Below are 17,547 nucleotides of genomic sequence, written 5' to 3' on the forward strand. Positions count from 1 at the left end.
ATTACCTCCCACACTCCCCATGTTCTAGCTACCTTTGATGACTCTTTTTTTAAAATCCCAGGCAAAATTTATATATATTTTCAAATAATGAAATGCAAAGGTCTTAAGTGTAAGTTTTGATGAGTTTCTATAAATGTATGCACCTATGTTATCATCATCAACCTTCTAAACCCTAAACCCAGTATGCAATCACTGTTTTGATTTCTATCATCAGAGATTAATTTTGCCTGTTCCTCAGCTTTGCTTAAATGAGACATCGTTGTATATACTCTTTTTGTCTGAATCTTTTCAGGAAAATATTTCTGAAATCTATGTTGTTGCATGTACCACTAGTTCCTTTTTTTATATTTCTGAGTAGAATTCCACTCTATGAATATACAGCAATTGGTTTGTTCATTCTTCTGTTGATAGATAGTTGGGTTTTTTTTTCCCTTCAGTTTTGGACTATTATAATTAAAGTTGCAATTAACATTTTTATACAAGTCTTTTGTGCACATATTTTTTAATTTCATATGTATGTACCTAAGAATGCACCAGCCAAGTCATAAAATAAGGGTATGTTTAACTTTGTAAGAAACTGACACATTTTCAAAAGTGGCTGTGTAATTTTACATTTCTACCAATAAAATAAGAGACAACTACATGTTCCACGTCCTCATCAAATTTAGGTGTTGTCATATTTCTTAGTTTATTTATAGAAAAAAATTAAGATTTAGGAAGAAAATACCTAAGAAATGTACACAGAAAGTCAGAAAAAGGAAATCAACAAGGTTCAATAAAAAAATGACTAAACACAAATAATGATAAAATTGCAGGGAATGAGGGACAAAGAAGGTACAAGACACACAAAAAACATTTAGCAAATGACATAAGTAAGCCCTGTCTTATTGATAATTACTCCAAGCAGAAGGCAGAGACTGGCAGAATGGATTAAAAAAAAAAAAAGATGCATCCTTATGCTATCTACAAGAGATGCATCTTAGGCCCAAGGACAAAAACTGACTGAAAGTGAGAGGATAGAAAAGAAAATGAAAGGATAGAAAATAATAACCCATGCAAATAGTAAATATTAATAAAAGAGAGCTGTGGTGGCCATATTGATATCAGACAAAATGTTTTTTAAGTTAAAACCTGTTATAAGATAGGAAAAAGATATAATGATAAAAAGTTCAATTCATCAAGAAAAAAATATATATATGTACTCAACATCAGTGCCTCAAAATATATAAAACATATACTGATAGAACATAAAAGAGTGATAGACAATTGCACAATAATAGTTGGAGACTTCAATACACCACTTTCAGTACTGGACAGAACATATAGAAATAATTTTAATAGGAAATAGAGGGCTTGAACAACACCATAAATCAGTTAGATCTAATACACATATATAGAACACTCCTTCCAACAACAGAACAACACATATTTTTCTCCAGTGTATGTGGGTCATTCTCTAGGATATATCATATGCTCGGTTACACGACAAGTCTCAATAAGCTTAAAAAGATTAAAATCATACAAATTATCTTCTCCATTCACCAGGGAATAATACTAGAAATTAACAGCAGAAGAAAAGTTGGAAAACAATTATGTGGAAATTAAACAAAACACTATTAAACAACAAAAGGGTCAAAGAAGAATGAATTGAAAAATCAAAAAAATCCTTGAATTTGAATGAACAAGAAAACACAACACACCAAAATCTATGGGATGCAATGACAGAGTGCTCAGAGGGAAATTATAGCAATAAACACCTACATTAAAAAAAGAAACAACTCAGTACATTAGCCTAACTCTACAACTCGAGGAACTAGAAAAAGAAGACCAAACTAAACCTAATGCTACCAGAAAGAAGGAAATCAGAGCAGAAATAAATGAAATAGGTAATAGAAAAGCAATAGCGAAAATCAACATGAGCAGAGGTTGAATTTTTCAAAAGATCAATATAATCTACAAAATTTATCTACATTGGCAAAGATAAAAATAGATAAGATGCAAATATTTAAAATAAGAAATGAAAGTGGTCACATTATAATCCACCTATTAGAAATAAAAAGCACCATAACAGCATATGATGAACAAATGTACATCGACAAACTAGATAACAGATTAAAATGACAAATTGTGAGAAACAAATAATCTACCTAAATTGACTCAAGAAAAAAAATAAATTTGCAACAGAGCCATAACAAGTAGAGACTGGATAAGTAACCAAAAACTTCACAACAACCAAAAAAGTTCTGGACCAGATGGTTTCACTGGGGAATTCTACCAAATATTTAAAAAATTGACGCCAATCCTGCTCAAACTCTTCCAAAAATAAAAGAGGAAGGAACACTAACTAATATATAAGGACAGAATTAACCTGATATCAAAGGCAAAGGCAACGCGAAGAAAGAAAACCGCAGATCAATATCTATCATAAACATAGATGCAAAACCCTCAGCAAATACTAGCAAACCAGATACAACAGTAGGATAAAAAAGTTATACACCATGACCACGTGGGATTTATTACAGGAATATAAGGATGATTCAATATTTGAAATTCAATCAATGTAATAAACCACATTAATAGGACAAAGGGAAAAAAATCACATAATCATCTCAATTGATACAGAAACAGCACATGATAAAATCCAAAAACCATTCTTGATAAACACAATTGAAAAGCTAGAAATAAAAAAAAAAACCCTCCTCATGATTAAGGGCATTTATGAAAAACCTACAGCCAACTTTGTATTCAATGGAGAAAGACTGAGAACATTCCCCTTAATATGGGGAATATAACAAGGTTGCTTGCTCTCATCACTGTTATTCAATATTGTGCAGGCGTACTTGGAGACATTGCCGGTTCGGTTCCAGACCACCACAACAAAAAGAATATCACAATAAAGTGAGTCACATGAACTTTTTTGTTTCTCAGTGCATGTAAAAGTTATGTTTACACTATACTATAGTCTATTAAGTGTGCAATAGCATTACGCCTAAGAAGACAAAGTATATGCACTAATTAAAAAATACTTTATTGCTAAAAAATACTAACCATTATCTGAGCCTTCAGCAAGTCACGATCTTTTTGTTGGTGGAGGATCTTGCCTTGATGTTGATGGCTGCTGACTGATCAGGATGGTGGTTGCTAAAAGTTGGGGTGGCTGTGGCAACTTCTTAAAATAAGGGGATGAAGTTTGCCACGTTGATTGACTCTTCCTTTCATGAAAGATTTCTCTGTAGCATGCAATACTGTTTGATAGCATATTACCCACAGTAGGACTTCCTTCAAAATTGGAGTCAATCCTTTCAAAACCTGTTGTTGCTTTATCAAATAAGTTTACTTAATATTCTAAATCCTTTGTAGTCATTTCAACAACGTTCACAGCATCTTCACTAGGAGTAGATTCCATCTCAAGAAACCATTGTCTTTGCTTACCCATAAGAAGTAATTCCTCATCCATTAAAGTTTTATCATGAGATTGCAGCAATTCAGTCACATCTTCAGGCTCCACTTCTAATTCTAGTTCTCTTGCTATTTTCACCACATCTGCAGTTACTTCCTCCACAGAAGTCGTGGAACCCTCAAAGTCATTCATGAGGGTGGGAATCAACTTTTTCCAAAGTCCTGTTAATGATATTTTGAGCTCTTCCCATGAATCACAAATGTCTTTAATGGCATCTAGAATGGTGAATCCTTTCCAGGAGATTTCAATTTATTTTGCCTGAATCCATCAAAGGAATCACTGTCTATGGCAGCTATAGCCTTAAGAAATGTATTTCGTAAATAATAAGACTTGAAAGTTGAAATTACTCCTTGATCCATGGGCTGCAGAATGGATGTTGTATTAGCAGGCATAAAAACGAAATTAATCTTGTACCTCTCCATCAGAGCTCTTGGGTGCCAAGTGCATTGTCAATGAGCAGTAATATTTTGAAGGAAATCTTTTTTTTCTGAGCGGTAGGTCTCAACAGTGGGTTTAAAATATTCAGTAAACCATGTTGTAAAGAGATGTGCTGTCACCCATGCTTTGTTGTTCCATTTATAGAGCACAGGCAGAGTAGATTTAGCATAATCCTTAAGGTCCTTGGATTTTAATTTTTTTTTTAATGTGCTTTCGGTGAAAGTTTACAGCTCAAGTTAATTTCTCACAAAAATTTGTACACATATTGTTATGTGACCGTAGTTGTCATCCCTATAATGTGACAGCATACTCCCCTTTCCCACCCTGAATCTCCTGTGTCCATTCAACCAGTTCCTATCCCTTTCTGCCTTCTCATGCTGCATCTGGTCAGAAGCTGCCCATTTAGTCTAGTGTAAGAACTGTATTTTTTTTTTTCTACTTGAATTAAGAGGCACACTCTTCACGAGCATTATTTTATGTTTTATTAGTCTACTCTAATATTTGAAGTGTTGGCTTCAGGAACAATTTTAGTTCTGGGTTAACAAATAGGCCAGAGGCCATGTCTTTGGGGATTCTTCTAGTCTCAGTCAGACCATTAAGTCTGGTCTTTTTACTTGAATTTGAGTCCTGTAACCCACTTTTCTCCTGCTCCGTCAGGGGACTCTGTTGTGTTCCCTGTCAGGGCTGTCATTAATGGTAGCCGGACACCACCTAGTTCTTCTGGTCTCAGGCCGATGGAGTATCTGGTTTATGTGGCCCTTTTGTCTTTTGGGCTAATATTTTCCTTGTGTCATTGGTGTTCTTCATCCTCCTTTCTTTGCTCCAGGTGGATTGGGACCAATTGATGCATTTTAGATGGCAGCTGGAAAGCTTTTAAGACCCCAGACACCACTCACAAAAGTGGGATGCAGAACATTCTCTTAAACTTTGTTATGCCGATTGACCTAAATGTCCCCAGGCCCCTGCCCCTGCTACTCTGTCCCTCAAAGTGTTTGGTTGTGTTCAGAAAACTTCTTAGCTTTTGGTTTAGTCCAGTTGTGCTGACTTCCCCTGTTCTGTGTGTTCTTTCCCTTCACCTAAGATAATTCTTGTCAACTATCTATCTAGTTAGTGAATTCCCCTCTCCCTCCCTCCCCATTCTCGAAACCATCAAAGAATGTTTTCTCCTGTGTTTAAAACTTTTCTTGAGTTCTTATAATAGAAGTCTCATACAATGTTTGTCCTTTTGTGATTAATTTCATTCAGCATAATGTCTTCCAGATTCATCCATTTTGTGAGATGTTTCTCAGATTCATCAATAATCTTTATCATAGTGTAGTATTCCATTGTGTGTACATACCATAATTTGTTGATCCATTCGTCTGTTAACGGGCACCTAGGTTGTTTCCATCTTTTTGCTATTGTGAACAGTGCTTCAGTGAACATAGGTGTGCATATTCGTGTGAGGGCTCTTATTTCTCTAGGATATATTCCAAGGAGTGAGATTGCTGGATTATATGGTACTTCTAACTTTTTAAGGAAGCACCAAGTCAATTTCCAAAGTGGTTGTACCATTTTACATTCTCACCAACAGTGAATAAGTGTTCCAGTCTCTCCACAACCTCTCCAACATTTATTATTTTGTGTTTTTTGTATTAATGTTTTGATGGGGTGAGATGGTATCTCATTGTAGTTTTGATTTACATTTCTCTAATGGCTAATGATCATGAGCATTTCCTCAGGTATCTGTTGGCAGCCTGAATGTCTTCTTGGTGAAGTGTCTGTTCATATCCTTTGCCCATTTTTAAATTGGGTTATTTGTTTTTTTGTTGTTGACATTTTGCAGTATCTTGTAGATTTTGGAGATTAGACCCTGATGGGATCTGTCATAGCCAAAAATATTATCCCATTCTGTAGGCTGTCTTTTCAATCCTTTGGTGAAGTCTTTTGCTGACCATAAGTGTTTGATTTTTAGGAGCTCCCAGTTACCTAGTTTCTCTTCTGGTGTTTGTGCATTTTTAGATATGCTTTGTATCCTATTCTGTTTATGCCATGCGTTAAGGCTCCTAGCTTCCCGATTTTTTCTTCCACGACCTTTATCTTTTTAGGTTTTATGTTTTGGCCTTTGATCCATTTTGATTTAGTTTTTCTACATGGTTTGAGGTATGGGTCTTTTTCCTTTTTTTGCAGATGGATATCCAGTTATGTCAGAACCATTTGTTAAAGAGACTGTCTTTTCCCCATTTAATGGACTTTAGCCCTTTGTTAAATATCAGTTAGTCATAGGTGGATGAATTCATGTGTGGGTTCTCAATTCTCCTCCATTGCTCAATATGTATCTGTCGTTGTACCCATACGAGGCTGTTTTGACTACCGTGGCTGTATAGTAGGTCCTGAGATAAGGTAGCTCGAGTCCTCCTACTTTATTCTTCTTCTTCAATAGTGCTTTACTTATTTGGGGCTTCTTCCCTTTCCATATAAAGTTTATGGTAAGTTTTTCAATCTCTTTAAAGATTGTTGTTGGTATTTGGATTGGTATTGCATTGTATTTGTAAATCACTTTGGGTAGAATTGTCATTTTCACAATGTTGAGTCTACCTATCCATGTGCATGGTATGCTTTTTCCATTTATGCAGATCTCTTTTACATACCTGGTTAGATTTATTCCTAAGTATTTTATTTTTTTAGGGGCTATTAATGGTATTGTTTTCTTGATTTCCTTTTCATCATTCTCTTTATTGGTGTATAGGAGTCCAACTGATATTTGTATGTTTATCTGGTATCCTGATACTCTGCTGAATCATTCTATTAGTTCCAATAGTTTTCTCATGGAGTCTTTTGGGTTTTCTATGTATATTATCATATCATTGAGAAATAAGGACAGTTTAACTTCTTCCTTACCAATTTGGATGCCCTTTATTTCTTTTTCTTGCTTCTGGCTAGCACCTCCAGCAAAATGTTGAATAAGAGTGGTGATAAAGGGCATCCTTGACTGGTTCCTGTTTGCAAGGGGAATGCTTTCAGACTCTCTATTTAGGATGATGTTGGCTGTTGGCTTTGTATAAATGCCCTTTATTATGTTGAGGAATTTCCCTTCTATTCCTATTTTGCTTAGAGTTTTTGTCATGAATGGATGCTGGGCTTTGTCAAATGTCTTTTCTGCATCAATTGATAAGATCATGTGGACCTTATCTTTTGTTTTAGGTATGTGACGGATTACTTTGATTTTTTTTTTAATGTTGAACCATTCCTGTGTACCTGGTATGAATCCCAATTGGTCATGGTGAATTATTTTTTTGATATGTTGTTGAATCCTATTGGCTAGAATTTGTTGAGAATTTTTGTGTCTATGTTCATGAGGAATACTGATCTGTAATTTTCTTTTTTGTGGTGTATTTGACTGGTTTTGGTACCCAGTTTATGCTGGCTTCATAGAATGAGCTCTGGAGTATTCCATCTTTTTCTGTGCTCTGAAATACCTTTAGTGCTACTAGTGTTAACTCTTCTGTGAAAGTTTGGTAGAATTCTCCAGTGAAGTGGTAAGGGCCAGGGCTTTTTTGTTGTTGTTGGGAGTTTTTTTTTAATTACCTCTTCAATCTCTTCTTTTGTTATCGGTTTATTTAGTTTTTCTACCTCGGTTTGTGTTAATTTGGGTAGGTTGCCTGATTCTAGAAATTTGTCCATTTCCTCTAGATTTTCAAGTTTGTGGGAGTACAGTTTTTCATAGTATTCTGTTATGTTCCTTTCACTTTCAGTTGGGTCTGTTTTGATATCGCCTATCTTGTTTCTTATTCTGGTTATTTGCTTCCTCTCCTTTTTTTCTTTTGTCAGTTTGGTCAATGGTTTATCGATTTTGTTGATCTTTTCAATGACTCAGCTTTTGGTCTTGTTAACTCTTTCAATTGTTTCTCTATTTTATTTATTTCTGCTCTAATTTGTATTATTTTCTTTCATGTGGTGCCCTTGGGCTTCTTTTGCTGCACTCTTTCTATTTTTTCAAGTTGTAGGGTTAATGTTCTGATTTTGTCCCTTTCTTCTTTTTGGATGTGTGCATGTATTGATATAAATTGACCTCTGAGCACTACTTTTGCTGTTTCCCAAAGGTTCTGGTAGGATGTGTTTTCATTCTCATTTGATTCTGTCCTTGATTTCTTCTATAACCCAGTAGTTTTTGAGCAAGGTGTTGTTCAGTTTCCATGTATTTAACTTATTTCCCTCGCTTTTTCTGTTATTGATTTCTACCTTTATGGCTTTATGGTCAGAAAAGATGCTTTGTAATATTTCGATGTTTTGGGTTCTGTTAAGGCTTGCTTTGTGGCCTAATATGTGGTCTATTCTGGATAATGTTCGATGTCCATTGGAAACAAAAGTGTACTTGTCTGCTGTTGAGTGGAGTGTTCTTATATCTCTATGAGATCATGTTGGTTGCTTGTGGCATTTAGATCTTCTGTGTCCTTATTGAGCTTCTCTCTGGTTGTTCTGTCCATCACTGAAAGAGGTGTGTTGAAGCTTCCTACTATTATTGTTAAGCTGTCTATTTCTCTTTTCAATGCTGTTAGAGTTTGCTTTACATATTTTGGAGCCCTGTGTTTGGATGGGTAAATATTTATTATGGTTATGTCCTCCTGGTGTATTGACCCTTTAATTGTTATGTAGCATCCTTCCTTATTCTTTGGTGTTGGATTTTGCTTCGAAGTCTATTTTGTCAGAGATTAGTATTGCCACTCCTGCTCTTTTTTGATTGTTGTTTGCTTGATATATATTTTTCCATCCTTTTAGTTTTAGTTTATTTGTGTCTTTAAGTCAAAGGTGTGTCTCTTGTAGGCAGCATATAGAGGGATCGAGTGTTTTCATCCTTGCTGCTATTTTCTGTCTGTTTATTGGTGCATTTAGTTCATTTATATTCCTCATATTTATTGATAGGTGTGAGTTTAGAGCTGTCATTTTGATGTATTTGTGTGTGTATGTTGTTGATAATTCCTTTGTTCCACTTAATTTTCTGTGCTGGGTCATTTTTCTTTATGTATTTTCCTTTCCTCTTTTTCACTGTTGTTGACTTTGTATTTGCTGAATCTTTATGCTTTTCTTTTTTTTTAATTTGGATGTGTAAGATTGTTAGTTTCCTTTGTGGTTACCTTATTATTTACCTGTATTTTTCTAAGTTTAAACCAGTCTTTTATCACTTGATGTTGCCTCGATTTCCTCTCCATATGAAAGTTCTACGACATTATTTGTACTTTTTTGTTTTAATGTTGTCATCTTTTGCATATTGATATCTCTTTTTCCCTATTTTCAGTGTTTTAGCTTTGACTTGTTTTTGTGACTTATCTATCTAGATTGATATCTGGTTTTTCTGTCCTGTGTTCTAGTCTTGGGTTGTTATCTGATGTTATTGATTCTCTGTCAGGAGGATTCCCTTTAGTATTTCTTGTAATTTTGGTTTGGTTTTTACAGATTTCCTAAACTTCTGCTTATCTGGAAATACTCCAATTTCACCATCATGTTTGAGAGACAGTTTTTCTGGATATATAATTTTTGGATGACAATTTTTTTTCCTTCAAGATTTTATGTATGTCATCCCATTGCCTTCTTGCCTTCATGGTTTCTGCTGAGTACTCAGAGCTTAGTCTTATTGATTCTTCTTAGTAGATGACTTTTCATTTATCCCTAGCCACTCTCAAAATTCTCTCTTTATCTTTGGTTTTGGCAAGTTTGATTATAATATGTTTTGGTGATTTTCTTTTGGGACCTACCCTCTGTGGGGTTTGATGGGCTTCTTGAGTAGATATCTTCTCATCTTTCATGATCTCCCAAATGATTTCTGTCAAAAAATCTTCAACTATTCTTTCTGTATTTTCTGTTACCCCCCATATTCTGGTACTCCAATCACTCGTAGGTTATTCCTCTTGATAAGGTCCTACATAATTCTTATGGTTTCTTCATTTTTTGAAATTTTTTAATCTGATTTTTCCTCAAATAAATTGGTGTCAAGTGCGTTATCTTCAATCTCACTAATTCTGACTTCCATTTCCTCCATTCTGCTCATATGACTTTCTATTCAATTGTCTAGTTTGGAAATTTTATTATTAATCTTTTGGATTTCTGTTTGTTTTCTCTCTATGGATTCTTGGAGCCTGTTAAATTTGTTATTATGTTCTTGTATAGCCTTCTTAAGTTCCTCTGTTGTTTAGTCTGTGAGTTCTATCACTTGGTCTGCATTTTGCCTGATCTCCTTCCTGATCTCTTGGAGAACTCTATATATTAATCTTTTGTCTTCTACCTCCAGTAATTCCAAGACTTTCTCTTTCTCCAGGTGGTTTCTTGGTTCTTTATTTTGGGAGCTTGCTAAAACCATCATGGTCTGCTTTTTTATTTGATTTGATATTGACTGTTGTCTCTGAGACATCAATCAGTTATTATATTTATTTATCTTATGTTTGCTTACTGTGTCCTAGTTTCTTGTTTTGTTTTGATATGCCCAGGTAAGCTGGTCAAGTGAGCTACTTTGATTATTGGCAACTTTGAAGCTGTCACATCTTGTCACCAGGTGTTTAGAGCTATTACTAGGTATGCGAGCCCAGGGGTCTGTTTACTTTTCTTCTGTGGATTCAGTTCAGATGTCCAGGTCATTGATCCCTGAGTGTGTAGTGCAGACTCTCGCCTAAAGTACTAGATGGCCAGGGCTATGTAGAGGTGATTAGAGCAGGCACAGGTATCTGTCTACAGTAGTGGGTGATGTGGTGAGCCAGGTATGGAGCTGATGGCTGCGTCTGAGTGCCTGGATGGAAGGCGTGTCCCTGTTCCCTAGAGTGCATAGGTAGGTGGATCTTGTAGCCGGACTTTGGGCACCCAATGCTGTTAGCTGTAAGGATTAGGAGGCATCATTTATTCTCAGACCCCTGTCTTGGGTGGCTAGGTGGAGTGGGTAGGGTCACTAGTCCTCAGGCCTCTGATGTGGCTAGGTGAGGACCCTGCTTAATCAGAAGGGTGGTGTCAGATATCATGAATCTGCCACTCCTCCTTAGCTTTTGCAGTTGAATATAGGCTTCAGGTATGTACCCTGTTACACTATGCTAAATAGGGTGTACACTATTGAAATGTACCCACACAGTACTCCTTATGCCTGTTCCTAGGCAAAGGGGCTGTGCCTGCTTTGAGGTCCTGGTTTAGGGGAACTGGCAAATTATTTTTTCTGTTTGTTATTTATATGTTAATTTGTTCCCTCCCCAAAGCCAGAAGAATGGCTCAGGGCACACTACGTGTCCCACTTTTGGCCCAGGGAGTGCAGCAATCGCTGAAACCAGACTTGTACCAGAGCTGAGCAAGGAGGGGGTGGGTAAATGGGCTAAAGGCACTTCACAGAGGGGAAAGGGTTTTTTTTTTGATCGCACGCAGTAGGTTAGAAGCTCGCACTTAACTTTCCCAGATCAGCATTGCTTTACGCTGATTCCACAGGCTTGCATAGACTCTCCACCCCTTGGTTTCTCCTGTTGTGGAAAATGGGTCTCAAGTGGTACTGCTTGCCTCAGCGTGTGCACACCAGCTGATCCAGCCTCCAGGGTGCTGGCTAGAACAGTCTGGCAAATCCTCAGTGCTTCTGAACTGTCTTTCCTTCCTCCTGCCACTCAGTTTGACTCCACAACTTTGTCTTTGATATTCAGGGATCCTAGATTGTCATATATAATTAATTCATTTACTTTTTTGGGAAGTCTTTGTTGTGAGAGGGACCACAGGAAACATCTGACTACTCTGCCATCTTGGCCCCACCCCCTCTCAGTTTTTTTTTAATGGTAAATGAACATTGGCTTCAACTTAAACTACCCAGCTGCATTATCCCCTAATAAGAGAGTCAACCTGTCCTTTGAAATTTTGAAGCCAGGCATTGACTTATCCTCTCTAGCTATGAAAGTCTTAGATGTCATCTTCTTCCAATATAAAGCTTTTGCATCTAAACTGAAAATCTGTTTTTTAGCATAGCCACCTTCATCAATTATCTTGCCTAGATCGATGGCACTAGTTTTTTTTTTTTAGTTAGATCTTCTGGATAACTTGTGGCAGCTTCTACATCAGTTTCACCTTGCCCTTTTATGCTACAGAGACAGCTTCTTTCCTTAAAATCCATGAACCAATCTCTGCTAGCTTCAAATTTTTCTTCTGCAGCTTCCTCAACTCTCTTAGCCTTCATAGAATTGAAGAGAGTCAGGGCCTTGCTCTGGATTAGGTTTTGGCTTAGGGGAATCTTGTGGCTGATTTGATCTTCTTTTCAGACCACTAAAACTTTCTCTGTATCAACAATAAGGCATTTCACTTTCCTATCATTTGTTCACTGGAGTAGGACTTTTGATTTCCTTCAAAAATTTTTCCTTTGCATTCACAACTTGGCTAACTTTTTGGTGCAAGAGGCCTAGATTTCAGCCTATCTCAGCTTTTGACATGCCTTCTTCACTAAGCTTAATCATTTCTAGTTTGTGATTTAAAGCGAGAGACCTGTGACTCTTCCTTTCACTTGAACACTTAGAAGCCATTGTATCGTTATTAATTGGCCTAATTTCAATATTGTAATGTTTCAGGGAATAGGGAAGCCCAAGAAGAGGGAGAGAGGGAGAGGAATGGCCAGTAGGTGGAGCAGTCATTACACACCCATCACTTATTGGTTAAGTTTGCCATCTGATATGAGTGTAGTTTGTGGCACCCCAAAACAATTACAATAGTAACATCAAAGATCACTGATCACAAATCACCAAAACAGATATAGTAATAATGAAAAATTTTGAGAATTGCCAAAATGTAACACAGAGACACAAAGTGAGCACATGCTGTTGGAAAAATAGGATCATAGCCTGGCTTGATGCAGGGTTGTCACAGATCTTCAATTTGCAAAAAACACAGTATCTGCCAAGAGCAATAAAGAGAAGTGCAATGAATGAGGTATGTCTGTACTGGAAGTCCTAGCCATCACAAATAGGCAAGACAAAGAAATAAAATATATCCAATTTAGAAATGAAGAAGTAAAATGATCCTTAGTCACAGATGATATGATCCTATATATAGAAAATACCATAGAATCCACAACAAATCTTCCAGGGCTAACAAATTCATGAAAGTTGCAGGGCACAAGGTCAATATATAAAAATCAACTGGGTTTCTATAAGCCAGCAATGAGTAATCTCAAAAGGAAATTAAGAAAATAATTCCATATACAATAGCATTTAAAGGAATAAAATACCCAGGAATAAATTTAACCCCGGATGTGAAAGACCTATGCAATATATATATATATATAAAACACTGCTGAAGGAGATTAAAGAAGACCAGAATAAATGGAAATACATTCTTTGTTTATGGATTTGAAGACTTAACACTGGTAAGATGTCAATACTACTTAAGGAATACTTAGATTGGACACAATCTCATTAAAATTTCCAATAATCTTCTTTACCGCAACAGAAAAACCAGTCCTCAAATTTATATGGAATTTCAAGTGGCTCCAAATAGCCAAAAGGACCTCAAAGAAGGTCAAAGCAGAAGGGCTCACATTTCCCAATACCAAAATGTACTGTACAGCTACATCAACACATTCTGGTACTTGTATAATAATAGACACATGGGCCAATGAATTAGAGCTGATAATCCAGAAATAAATCCATGTATCAACAGTCAACTGATTTTTAACAATGATATTAAATCCCTGTAAGGGAGAAAGAATATCCTTTCAAATAAATGGTGCTGGGGCAACTGTATACCCATACGCAAAAGAATAAAGCTGGTCTCATACTTCACATTATATATGAAAATTAACATGGATCAAGGACCTAAATGTAAGAACTAAAGCCATAAAATTTCTAGAACATAGGACTACTTCTTTAGTATCTAGTTTTTAACAATAGATTCTTAGACACAATACCAGAAGTGTTAGAAACCAGATAAAATAGATAAATCGGACTTCATCAAAAGTATAAAGTGCTGTGTAACAAAGGATTTTAACAACAAAGTGAGGGGACAACCTATAGACTGAAAGAAATTTTTTGGGTTTAATATCCAGTATATATAAAGAACTTCTACAACTTGACACCAAAAAGAAAAACAACCCAATCAAAAAATGGGCAAAGGATTTGAGTAGACATTTCACCAAAAAAGAAATACAAATGGCTAACAAGCATAAGAAAAACTGCTTAACATGACTAGCCATTAAGAAAATGCAAATCAAAACCACAATGAGTTACAACTTCAACCCCACTAGAATGGCTAAGATTGAAAACAAAACAAAACAGAAAAAAACAAACGTTGGTGAGGATGTGGAAAAATTGAAACACTTATCATTGCTGGCAGTAATGCAAAGTGGTGCAATTGCTGTGGAAAACAGTTTGGCAGCTCCTTAGAAGAGTTAACAATAGAGCTATCATTTGACCTTTCTACGTATATACCCAAGAGACTTGAAAACATCAACTCAAACACATGTACACCAATATTTATTTCAGTATTATTCATGACAGCCAAAAGGTGGAAACAACCTAAATGCTAATCAGTACATTAATGGATAAACAAAATGTGGTATATAAATACAATGGAATAGTCCTCAGCCCTAAATAGAAAGTAAGTCCCTATACATGCTACCACATGAATGAACCTTAAAAACATTATGCTGAGTGTAATAAGTCAATCACACACACACACACAAACAAATATTGTATGAGCTCACTCATATGACATACCTAGAATAAGCAAATGTATAGAGACCAGTCAGTTTTTCATTCTTTGTGGTAGGTTGTCACCACCATTATCTGCTGGATTATATCTTTTATATCTGAAATGATTGACTCAAGATACAGTCTAATCCTGTAGATTGAGCCCTGCCTCATTAATATAACTGCCTCTAATCCTGCCTCATTAACATCATAGATGTAGTATTTACAACACATTGGACAATCACATCAGATCACAAAATAGTGTACAACAACACAATACTTATAATCAAGGCCTAGCCAAGTTGATACACCTTTTTGGGGGACACAATTGAATCTATAACATTCCACCTTTCAGCCCCCTAAAATGCATGTCCTTGCCACATGTGAAACACATTCACCTCATCACATCATCCAAAAAGTCTTAAATCAGCTCTAAGTCCAAAATATCATCATCTGCAAAATTCCCCTTTATCTGTGAAATCTAGAATACAAGTTCTCTGCTTGCAAAGTACAATGGTGGAATAGGCACAAGGTAGACATTTCCATCACAAATGGGAGAAAATGGAGGGAAATAAGAGATACCAGGCACCAAACAAGTCAGCAGAACACATTACATTAGTTTTCAAAGTTTGAAAATAATCCTATTTTCTGAGACCATTTAGTCAATTGCCCTGTCTTCGAGACTGTGGATGTTGGCAACACTCTCTGGATTCTGGGTGGAAGCCTGTTAGCCCTGGGCTTCAGCTTTACCTTCCAGGCAACTCTACTCCCTTCCATTTGTGTGGTCCCATTCTCCTAGTCCATCTGAGTGGTGACTCCACTTCCTCAGCCCTGGCAAGGCAGCCCCAACTGCTCAGCTTTGGGCAGCATATCTGGCCCCATCCTGCTAGCAGTCGTGAAAGGCAGCCCCACACTCCAGAATCGACTTGGTGAGGATCTCTTTGAAACCTATGAGGCTGTGCCCCCACCCTTTGAAACCCCAGAGACCATGGCTCCTCTCTTTGAGATCCCAGAGGTCATGGCCCTACCCTTTGAGACTGAGGCAGCTCTGCTTCCTGTGTTCCTCCTCTCTTCAGCTTCTACTTCCTGATTCCTTGGACTCTCTCTCCCTCAGGCTCTTGGGACAGCTAACATCTGCCCTGATTGGGCAAGTGTTCCAAAGCTCTTTAGCTGTACTGATAAATGCCTGGAGACACCCTACTCTGCCAGTAAACCTTGGTCAAAAGGCACTGAGCTCTCTTGGTCCATGGGTTGGCAAGCCTAGCTCCACTGATAAGTTTCTGGATGCACTCCACTCTGCCAGGAAGACCCCTGTGCAAAAGTACTCTGCTCTCTCACTGCCTGAGTTCAGCAGTGCCTTATGCTGGTCTCCTGATTCTGCTGCCACTGTTTTTCTGCTGCTACTTGGTTTGTGCTTTCTCTGGTGTTACAGCTCTCCTAACTTCCTTCTGAGTCCTCATGAGAATTGTCTTTTATGTCCATATTTCCACCAACAGTCTCTTCAAGACAATCTAGGGTTTTACTATGAGGTGCCTTAAAACTCTTCCAGCCTCTACCCATTCACAGTTTCAAAACACATCCACGTTTTAGGTATCTGTTAGAGCAGCAGAAACCCTGGTGGTGTAGTGGTTAAGTGCTACAGCTGCTACCCAAGAGGTCAGCAGTTCGAATCTGCCAGGCACTCCTTTGAAACTCTACGGGGCAGTTCTCTGTCCTGTAGGGTTGCTATGAGTCGGAATCGACTCGACAACAGTGGGGTTTTTTTTGGTTAGAGTGGCACCCCACTCTTGGTACCAAATTCTTTCTTCATTAACTAGTGCTGCTATAATAAAAATACCACAAGTGGATGGCTTTAACAAAGAGAAATCTATTCCATTACAGTCTAGGAGGCTAGAAGTCTGAATTCAGGTGCCAGCTCCCGGGGGAATTCTTTCTTTCTCTGTTGGCTCTGGGGGAATGTTTTTGTCATCAATCTTCCCCGGTCTAGGAGCTTCTCCTTGCAAGGACTCCAGGTCTAAAGGACATGCTCCTCCCCTAGTTCTTCATTCTTGGTGGTAGGAGGTCCCCTCCCCTCTCTACTGAATTCTTTCTTTTATATCTCAAAGGAGATTGGCTAAAGATACAACCTAATCCTGTTGATTGAGTCCGGCCTCATTAACATAACTTCCCCAATCCTGCCTCATTAACATCATAGAGGTAGGATTTACAACACATAGAAAAATCACATCAGATCACAAAATAGTGGACAGCAACACAATACTGGGAATAATGGCCTAGCCAAATTGATACACATTTTGGGGAAACACGATTCAATCCATAACAAATACTGTGAATAATTTTATGCCAATAAATTGCATTACAATTTTTTTTATGCAATATAACTTAGGTGAAATGGACCGATTACTAAAATGACACAAAGTACTGAATTTGATTCAAGAATAAACAGGAAATATGAATAGATCTATAACAAGTAAATAGATTAGGTAAATAATCAAAGAAAATCTCTGTGAAGAAAAGCCAAGTTAGCTGGCTTCACAGGTGAGTTGCAAAATAAATAAATAAGTCGGAACTCATACCAATTCTTCAGAAACAGTTCTAAAAAGCAGAAGAGTAGGAAACTTATTCCATGTAGACAATATTACTGTGATACTGTGAGACAAGGACATCACAAGAAACTAGGGACCAATATTTCCTATCAATTTAACCACAAAAATCACCAGCAAAATGCTAGCAATCAGAATCTAGCAACATATAAAAATGACTACAGAGAAGGAGATAAGATGGTGGAATAGACAGATGCTTCCGGCGAGCTCTCTTTACAACATAGACCTGAAAAACAAGTGAAGCGAGTATATTTGTGACAAGATGGGAGCCCTGGGCATCAAAGGCAAGCTTAGACAACAATCTGAGGGGCAGAGGGAGGAAGAGACCACTCAGAAGTGGAGAGGAGTTATCAGACCTGAATCACGGGGAGTACTTAGGCAC

At 37.1% G+C, this 17,547-nt stretch overlaps 1 pseudogene; it reads right to left on the reverse strand.

The window, feature by feature from the left end:
- Window positions 1-3,043: 3,043 nt before the first annotated feature.
- LOC135228944 (tigger transposable element-derived protein 1-like) lies at window positions 3,044-12,402 on the reverse strand (annotated as a pseudogene).
- Window positions 12,403-17,547: the final 5,145 nt, after the last annotated feature.

This window comes from Loxodonta africana, chromosome X, assembly GCF_030014295.1.
Source record: "Loxodonta africana isolate mLoxAfr1 chromosome X, mLoxAfr1.hap2, whole genome shotgun sequence".
Classification (NCBI taxonomy): Eukaryota; Metazoa; Chordata; class Mammalia; order Proboscidea; family Elephantidae; genus Loxodonta; species Loxodonta africana.